General features: G+C 43.8%; 1 long non-coding RNA gene across 1 annotated transcript in view; it reads left to right on the forward strand.

Annotated features, from left to right (window-relative positions):
* The window catches only part of LOC144685281 (uncharacterized), a 116,797-nt gene extending 114,872 nt beyond the window's left edge, over window positions 1–1,925 (forward strand). The window contains exon 3 of the long non-coding RNA XR_013577692.1: window positions 1,904–1,925. This is a non-coding gene — a long non-coding RNA (uncharacterized LOC144685281). The remainder of the gene's footprint in view (window positions 1–1,903) is intronic.
* Window positions 1,926–9,819: the final 7,894 nt, after the last annotated feature.

Genomic DNA, 9,819 nt, shown 5'->3' on the forward strand with positions numbered 1-9,819 from the left:
AAAGGTACTATAAAAATGCAAGTTCTCTCCTCTTGCTTTTATTTCTATTACATAGAAAACATAGAAACATAGAAACTAAGAGCAGGAGTAGGCCGTTCGGCCCTTCAAGCCTGCTCCGTCATTCAGTGTGATCATGGGTGATCCTCTATCTCAATGCCATATTCCCATTTGCTCTCCATACCCCTTGATGCCCCTAATATCCAAAAATGTATCAGTTTATTTCTCGGATATACTCAGTGACCCGGCCTCCACAGCCTTCTGTGGTAGAGAATTCCACAGGTTGACCACCCTCTGAGTGAAGAAATTTTTCCTCATCTCAGTCCTAAATGGCCTGCCCCGTATCCTGAAACTGTGGCCCCTGGTTCTAGACTCCCCAACCAGGGGAACATCCTCCCTGCATCCAGTCTGTCTAGCCCTGTTAGAATTTTATATGTTTCAGATCCCCTCTCATTCTTCTAAACTCTAGTGAATACAGGCCTAGTCTCTCCTCATAGGGCAGTCCTGCCATTCCCGGTATTGTGCTGGGATGACAAATAGCAAATGACTAATAATGTAACATAATGAAATCGGAAAATGGTGGAAACACTCAGCAGGTCTGGCAGCATCTGTGGGGAGAGAAACGGAGGGGAAAATTCTCCCCCCGTTGTGGAGGAAGTGTAGGAGCGGGCGTGGGCAGGCACACCTCCGATTGCTGTCATTTTACGTGGGTGGGCCAATTAAGGCCCGTCCAGCGTGGCATGCGCCAGGAAGCGCTATGCGCTCCCTGTGCGGGAGTGGGGGGGGAATTCCCTCAGCATGCGCATGAAAGAGCGCGCTCACCTTCCTGAGGCTAAGTGCTGCCTCAGGGAGATCGGCTCCAAATTCAAAAATGGTAAGCAAATGATAACAACATTTCCCTGACATGTCCCCTCATGTGACACTGTCACATGAGCTGGGACATGTCCATCACTTTTACTGAAAACTTTATTAAATATTTTAAAACCCTCATGAAACCTCATCCCGCCCATGGATGAGGTTTCATGCTTTTTCTTAAGCTCTCTAGGGCTCCCGGCCTGCCCGCCAACCCTAAGGTTGGACAGGCAGGTCCATTAATGAGGTTAATTACTTTTTCAATGGCCTCAATAGGCTGTTGACAGGTTGGCGGGCGCACAGCTGACTCGGCTGTGCCCCCGCCAACCTGAAAATGGAAATGACGCGGGGCGACGTCGGGAATTCTGCCCAACGTCATCCCAGGTCATTTTACACGTCGGTGAGTGGGCCCCGCCCCTGCTCGCAGACCAGAAGATCCTCCCCAGAGTTAACATTTCAAATTGATGATCTTTCATCAAATTGTAACACATTTGGCTATTCCATCTACTTTTATTGCTAATTAGATTGGTTAATAAATGTATCAAACCTATGAGAAAGCTTAAAAGAGTTGCAGGCATTATACATTTTATATGCAGATTTCTGTTTTTTAAACAAAATAATGATTTAAATAGCAAGTGCCAATGATATGACCAAAGAGAACTGGGCTGGAGAAGCTACTGAAGAAGGTAAATTAATATCAGTTGAATTATAGTCCAGACACGGCTGGCTTTGAAGAACTTGCCATTTCAACCTTACAATCTTAATACAGGGCTTATCATTGGCAAAATCCAACATACTGTCTGTGCCAGTTTAACAACACTGACTTAAAAATGAATTTTAAAAGACCACTACAAATGGCACTTTAATTTGGAGGTTTAGGGAGAGGGCTAATGGTGCAAAGTGTCACAGTCACACCTTAAGCTCTTATACTAGCTGTGAAAGAGCTACAGAATATGATCAAAAAATTTTAATTGTAATAGATTGGCAGTAATAAGGTTGCAGTATACCTAAATTATTGTAACATTTTGATTACTCTATTTATTTTCTTTTACAGCAGAGTGAACCTTCAGACTTGATGAAGAGGAAAGGTAAGTGACTCTATCTTAAATATGCAGTATACAACTTTCATTCAGGGTCCTACAATCAGGCTTAGGACCCTGATTCAAATATACAAGTTGCCTAACACCTGTTTCACGAGGGTGCCCTGTATACCTGAAGTTTCCAATTTAACACACGGCACAATTCATCCCCCTATCATTCTTTTCTCATCCAGAAAATGGGCAAACCGATGTCGAGTTTCTCTCCCTGGTTGTATTTAACCGTTGCTCAGCACTCAGAGACTAGAGGCCTGATTTCAATCCAGTTTGTCTGGCTGGAACGAAATTTAAAGGAGGCAATGATTCGCCTCACTTTGGGTGATTGAATGGGAAACCTCTTTTTCACATTGAAATGAAAACTTGGAATTAGGGGCAGGCTCTATGCTGGTGAGGTCTTGGGGGTGTCCCACTTGCCCTATGCCCTGGCTGTCCTATATGTGCCCCGAGTTAAATTTGGCATGTAGGGATCAACCTTGCGTCCCATTTTACATTATTTGTGAGCTCAAATATTTCTCCTGTGCCTTGGTGGCCAGAATTGAATGTAATATTCAAGAGCATTGGACATTGCATCAGTGTGACATTTCCATTCACACCAGTTTTATTTGAGGCTTCTCCGAGTGAGACAGGCAACTTAGCACCAATTTGTAATAAACAAGAAAAAAATTATGCTGTAAATTTGTGCACTTAGGAACTGAGTTGACAGTGCCTTCAGCTTGGTTGGCTTACAGCCATTAAAATCATCAGGTTGAAACTTTTGTGCTTTCATTCTAGATTAGGTTTACATCTCAGTGCTAGAGGTGAAAGGTATGATGACCAGCCACACCAGACAGCCATTGATTTTCCCCAAATGTTGTATAGAAATCCTCCATTTTTAAACAGGTGGAAAGTCAGTCCTGATAGGATATTGGAAACAATTTGGTTTGGCAACAAAATCCTTTTTGGTGTGTGGATCCTACTTTTAATGTTTATATTTGAAGAGCCATTGCAGATATAAGGTTATCATAAACTTCGCTCACAGAATCTGAAGGAATAACCATTCATTTCTCAGCCTGTATTAGTTGAGCATGGGTATGGAACTTTTGAATTTTCTGTGCACATTTGAATCAATTGAAAAGAAAAACACGTTGGCCGGTAAAAATGTGGAATTCTTTAATTAGGCAGTTGTCAATGACATGAGTTATGTTTAGTCTTTATCCACCTGCATTTCTTTCTTTTTTTGTCCATCCTTCCACCTCTTCACTGGTTTATTTCTCTCCTGTGCTTATCTATCTCAATCAGTAACAGTATTTCTTTCTTTGACGTTTTACATCTTCACCACCAGCTTGTATTTATATAGTAGCTATAATAAAGAAAAAGGTCATAAGGTGCATTACAGAATATTATGTTCAACTGTTAGTCAAACTTCTTCCTTCTATGGTTCGAGTAAGCATGAAATACTTGATGGTAGAGTTATTGATATATAACATAGATGATTGATCAATACAATACAATAAGTCCCCGTTTAATATTGCCCCATTTCAATTTAACGTTGGTAAGCTAATGGGGCTTGTGTTCTTGTTTAACATCGTGAGATTTTTTAATAGTTTCCTGCCGGTCTGACATAGGGCTGAGTGACCTAATCAGCGCCATTTTGGAACGGCTAACCCTCTAGCTGTTGAACTCCGAACCTGTGGCTTCTTCCTGACTCACCCTCTCACTGCCAATGCCCCCCCGCCCCTGACCTGCAGCCTCTCCTTCTTCCTGACTCACCCTCTCACTGCCGACCCCCCGACCCACAGCTTCTCCTGCTCTCCGACTCATCCTCTTGCTGCTGAGCCCCCCAAACCTGCAGCCTCACCTGCCCCTTAAGCCACCCTTTCGCTGATCCTTCTTTTCGCTGACCATCCTGCTCCCCGACTGTCCCAATCGCCACTTCCCTCTCCCGAATCCTCACTGTGAGCGTGGGCTGTGGAGGTGAACAGCAAGAGGCAGGAGAGGTAAGTTCTCTTCAAGTGGGTTTGTGATCAGCTTCATCCCTTTTTGGTCAGAAATTTCCCTTCCCACACCTGGCTAGGCTTTAAAGCCCCCAGAAGTGGTTCCCACATTCATAGCGTGGGCGAAGGCAGAGTAAGTGAGACAGTTGGCCCGTTTACCCAGTTTTGCCACGGTAGAGAGAAGTCGTAACCCGGCCTGATGTCCAAAACATATTCAATCCATTTCGTCTCATTGTTGGAATCAGGAATCTGTTGCCAGGAGATTTCTGATCAAAAAGGGATGAAGCTGATGACCAGCCCACTTGAAGTCCTCCTGCAAGTCAAAGCTGCCCCTTCTGTCTCTTGCCGCGCTCAGAGTGAGGGTTCAGGAGAGGGAAGCAGTGAATGGGAGAGTGGGGGAGTGGGAGGGTCGGCAAGAGGGTGAGTCAGGGACCGACAGAGACCACAAATCGGAAGGTTGGCGAGAGGAAGGGTCTGTAGCAAATGGGATGTATGGCAAGCAGGATTGGCAGAGGGTGGGAGGTACTGTAAGAATTACCGTATTTCTTTTTATATTTTTAAGTCTATTTTATTTTATAAGTTATTTCATTTACCAATATAGCACTTTAGAAATGTAAATTATTTCAACTTACAGGGGTTAATGTTTTAATGGGTTTTTTTTTGCTGATGATGAAGGTCCTACAGAACCTAACTACAGCTTTTACATTGGTTTTAATGGGAAAATGTGATTTGCTCAAAGTCGTTTAACATAAAGTAGCGATTTTCAGGAACACAACTACAACTTTAAGTGAGAGTTTATGGTATTGTAAACAGAGAATGACTTTCAATTTCTCTATCATTCGAGCTCCACAAAGAACAATTGAAAACCATATACACCCCATTTGCCCGCATCAAATGTGCATGTCACAAATAAGACCTCATGACACATCTGTTTCTGAATCTATTCATGTTAACAGTTATGGTTGTTTACTCCAAAGCTATTTCACTCAAACAAGACTTCCTGGTTTATCTGTTCTTAAAATTGCTGAACAGTATTCTTCATTAATCATTTTCTTTCCACACTATAGTTAATAGATCACTCCACTCAGGCTTATTATCCTAGATGTCATTCTGGTCACATTTCCTTGTGCAAGTAATTGCTGCAGATAATACTCAGACATGTGGAGCAGAAGATAAGCCATGCTTCATCTCAGGGTTCTTTGAAGTCATTCTGTTTTTATTGGAAAGTCCATTGCTCCAGGAGACAGACATTTGTTCATACACCAGTAACTCCTCAAGGTCCAACATACAACTTGTATTTACTGTAAACAAAACATCCTAAGATGCTTCATAGAAGAAAATTTGACACTGAGCCATGTCTGAAGATATTAGGGTTGATGATCAAAAGCTTAATTGGTCAAAGATATAGGCCTGTAGCTTCTGTGCTCCCCAGCGTCGGATTTGGGGGGTACCCTAAAGATGCGCTGGGGAATCCCTCTGGCAAGTTCCCAGGTAAGGGTTTGCACAGCAATTGCCCAGAGGTGCTAACTTCCTCTGGATAAGCGCTGCACTTGGAACCATCCGAAATGCGATTTAAATCGCAAACTTCGGATGGTTCCATCAGGGTTATACCAATAGTTACTCAGAAAAAAGTTAGAAGAATTAGAACCTCTGCTAACTTCTGGGTAACTATTGTAAAGACCCAGACCGACCCCACAGGACTCCCTCAACCCCCCCAACCTCCGACAACCCCACCTCACCCTCACATCAACCTGAACCCCTGCCAACATCGGATCCCCGCCCCTGACCTCAGATCCAACTCCTCCCACCGACATTGGGCAACCCCCCCTACCTCCGGACCCCCCACCAACTCCCTGACCTCAGACCACCACCCCACTCCCCAACCTCGGAGCCCCCAAACCCTCTGACCTCCAGACCCCCCTTGACCCCCAGACACCTCTGACCCCCAACACCCCCACCCGCCCCCTGCTTCCGGAACCCACTGATCTCCAGACCCTTCTGACCTCCTGACCCCCCTCTGACCCCCACCCCCAAAACCCCCAGACACCCACGCCCCCCCCCCGACCCCCTCCCCGACCCCCCCCGCCCAACCTCCGAACACCCGTCGAGCCCCATCCCCCCACCCATCCCCCAAGTTTGCCAAGATTTTGGCTCGGCTTCAGGAAGTTGCCTGGAAAAGGGATGGAGTCAACAACGAAAACAACAAATTGCATTTGTGTAGCACCTTTAATGTAATAAAACAATCCACGGCACGTCACAGTGGCATTATAAAAAAAAAATGACATCGAGTCACACAGCAGTTACTGGGACAGATTATCAAAAGTTTGTTCAAAGGAGTAAGTTTTAAGGAGTGGTTAAAGGAAGAAAGTGAGGAAGAGAGGGAAAGAGTTAGGGAGGGAATTCCAGAGCTTAGGGACTAGCAAACTGAAGGCTGGCAGTGGAGCGATTAACATCTGGGATGCCCAAGAGGCTGGAATTAGTGCAGCACAATGGATTGTAGGACTGAAGGAGATTACAGAGATAGGGAGGGGCATTGCCACGAAGAGATTTGAAGACAAGGATGAGAATTTTAAAAATTGGGGCATTGTTTAATGAGGAATCAGTGTAGGTTGAGGGAGGTGGTGGTGAGTTGGAGCTGGGTGCCGTCGGCGTATCCGTGGGAAATTACATGTTTTCAGAAGATGTTGCTGAGGGGAGCCATTTTTATGAGAAATAGGAGGGGGCCAAGGATAGATCCTTAGGAGACACCAGAGGTAACTTTATGAGAATAGGAAGAGAAGCCATTGATGACAATTCCCCGGCCATGAGTAGATAGTTGAGAATGGAACAAGGTGAGTGGAGCCCCATCCCAGCTGGACGACAGTGGAGAGGTGTTGGAGGAGGATGGTGTGGTCAATCATGTCAAAGGCTGCAGAACACTCATGAAGGACAAGAAGAGAAAGTTCACCTTTGTCATAGTCACATAAGATGCCATTTGTGACTTTGGTAACAGCCATTTGCACAGACCCGTAAGGAAAATGGATGCCGAACCAAAGAAAGAATGATCAGGAAGGATGGTTGAAAGCTTTATCAAACAGCTGAGATTTAAGACATTAAAGGAGCAGAAGAAAGTGTAAGAACAGGTGAATAAAAGCAAAATATTACGGGATGCTGGAAATTTGAAATAAAAACAGAAAATGCTGGAAAAACTCAGCAGGCCTGGCAGCATCTGTGGGGAGAGAAACAGTTAACTTTTCGAGTCCAATATGACTCTTCATCAGAACTGGAGAGAGGTAGAAGTTCAACAACTTCGGACCATGAACTCTGTTCACCATTTTAATTGATCTTTTTCCAACTTCCTTCCCCAACCTCCCCACCAAGTGCTTGTCTGCATCTTGTTCTCATGTTTTGATTTCAGACAGCATGGAACCTTTTTCCACTGTATTGTATTCAGACAGTGCTAACCTTTATTCTGCTATTAACACCTGCTATAGTCTTTAATACTATAATTACCAATCCCTTTGCTTTGTGTTCCATGACATCTTTGTCATTTAATCTCTCTTAATCTCTATTGACCTTTTATTTTGCTCCAGCTGCCCCTCTCCTCTTTTTCAACAGCATAAAAACCCACCACATTTCTACCTCTCTCAGTTCTGATGAAGAGTCATATTGGACTTGGAATGTTAACTCTGTTTCTCTCTCCACAGATGCTGCCAGACCTGATGAGTTTTTCCAGCATTTTCTGTAGAAACAGATGAGTTTGGTAAGGGAATTCCAGAGAGTGGGTCCTATATATTGAAGGCATGGTCACCAATGGTGACCAGAGTCAGAGGCATTGATAGATATAGATAGTCACAGGCAAGGGGCATGTGGGTAGATTGTAGGATCAGAAAGAAGTTATGGAGTTAAGGAGAGAGGCACAAATTAAGGTATTTAAATACACAAATGTTAATTTTATCTTTGTGTTTGGGATACTAGATCAATGATGGCTTTGTGGTTCGCCTCCATCTTAAATGACCAACTGCTTATCCGTAGACTATGGCCTCTAGTTCTAGACTCTCCAACGAAGGGGAACAGCCTCTCTACATGTACCGTGTCAAGCCCTCTCAGAATCCAATATGCTTCACTAAGATCACCTCTCATTCTTCTAAACTCCAGATAGTATAGGTCCATTCTACTAAATCTCAATAGGGCAACCCTCTTGTCCCACAAATCAACCTACTGAATCTTTGTTGCACTTGCTCTTAAGGCAAGTATATCCTTCCTTAGGTACAGAGACCAAAACTGTACACAGGACTCCAGTGGTGTCACCAAAGCCCCATACAATTGCAGCAAAATTTTCTTGCACTAGTATTCCATCCAATCCCCTTGCAATAAAGGCCTCCATACCATTTTCCTTCCTCGTTCTATGTTTTAGGTACAAGGCCATCCAAATCCCTCTGAACACTAACATTTAATACTCACTGTTTAAGAACATTCTAATTTTCTAGTCTTCTAACCAAAGAAAAGAACCTCACAATTCCCCCACGTTATACGGCACTTGCCAGCTCTGACCCACTCTGCATCACTTTGCAAACTCATGGTTTCTTTACAGCTGAATTTCTCACCTAACTTTGTGTCATCTGCAAACATTGACACATTACATACAGTTCCTTCATCTAAGTTATTAATCTAGTTTGTAAATAGCTTAGGCCTCACTGATCCTCACAGCACCCCGCTAGTAACAGCCTGCCAACCTGACAAAGAACGTGGGCAGAATTTTATGGCCCTCCCAGCCGGCGGGATCTTAAGGTCCCGCCAAAGTCAATGGACCGTTAAACGGCTTGCTGCATTTTCTAGCCCCACCCTAGCTGCGACGGGGCTGTAAAATTCTGCCCCATGAATTTTTACTCTCTTTTCCTGTCCTTTAATTAATCTGCTATGCACAGAAACCCCATGAGTCCTCAGCTTGTGTGGCAGCCTTTCGTGTGGCATTGTTTCAAAAGGTTTTTGAAAATCCAAGTATGCTACTTCCACTGGTTCTTCTATTACCTATCTTGCTAGTTACATTATTCAAAAACTCTAATAGTTTTGTCAAACATGATGTCCCTTTCGTAAAACCATGTTGACGCTACCGAAACATATTATGATGTTTAAGTGTACTGTTGCCAATTCCTTAATGAGGAATTCCAACATTTTCCCAGTGACTGATGTGACACTAACTGAGGTAGTCCTCTGTTTTCTCTCTTCCTCTTTTCTTGAATAGCAGTGCCACATTTTCTATCTTTCAAACCGTGAGACCATTCCAGAATCCAGGGAGTCTTGAAGATCACAGCCAGTGCACCCACTATTTCAGCAGCCATTTCTTTTAGTTCCCTAGGATGTAGATCATCAGGTTCAGGGGATTTATCGGCTTTTGGTCCCAATAATTTCTTCAGTACTTATTCTTTTCTACTATTAGTTACTTCAAGTTCCTCAATCTTAATTGACCCTTGGTATGCTTCTATTTCTGGTGTGCTGTTTGTGATTGCTCCTGTGCCATGTCATAGTAGTGATCTGGCTAAGAACAGGTGCTCTGCTCATTTTTCCATGCCTCATGGTCTTGCACTTTTCTCTTCAGTTGCTCGTGCCTCCCATTCTCAATTTCAAGGAGCAATGAGCAATATGACAAGGGCAAAGGGTACTTGAGGCGGTTTCTCTGTTGCCTTCCTCATGTGTTCTCAAAGGAAAGTCCTCTTCCTGAAGGAACCTCTGCCTATAAGAACTGTTGTCCCTTGAGGTTCTAGCTCTTTCGCCACCACCACTGAAAATTTGCTGGTTCCACCAGATACAACAGATGTAGGTAGATGTGGACAGACACAAAATATTAGTTTAACATCACTGTTATCTTTTATTTCCTACAATAATTTCTTCTGTCTGAGTCTCTAAGGTACCCACATTTG

This window comes from Cetorhinus maximus, chromosome 10 (genome assembly GCF_964194155.1).
Source record: "Cetorhinus maximus chromosome 10, sCetMax3.hap1.1, whole genome shotgun sequence".
Classification (NCBI taxonomy): domain Eukaryota; kingdom Metazoa; phylum Chordata; class Chondrichthyes; order Lamniformes; family Cetorhinidae; genus Cetorhinus; species Cetorhinus maximus.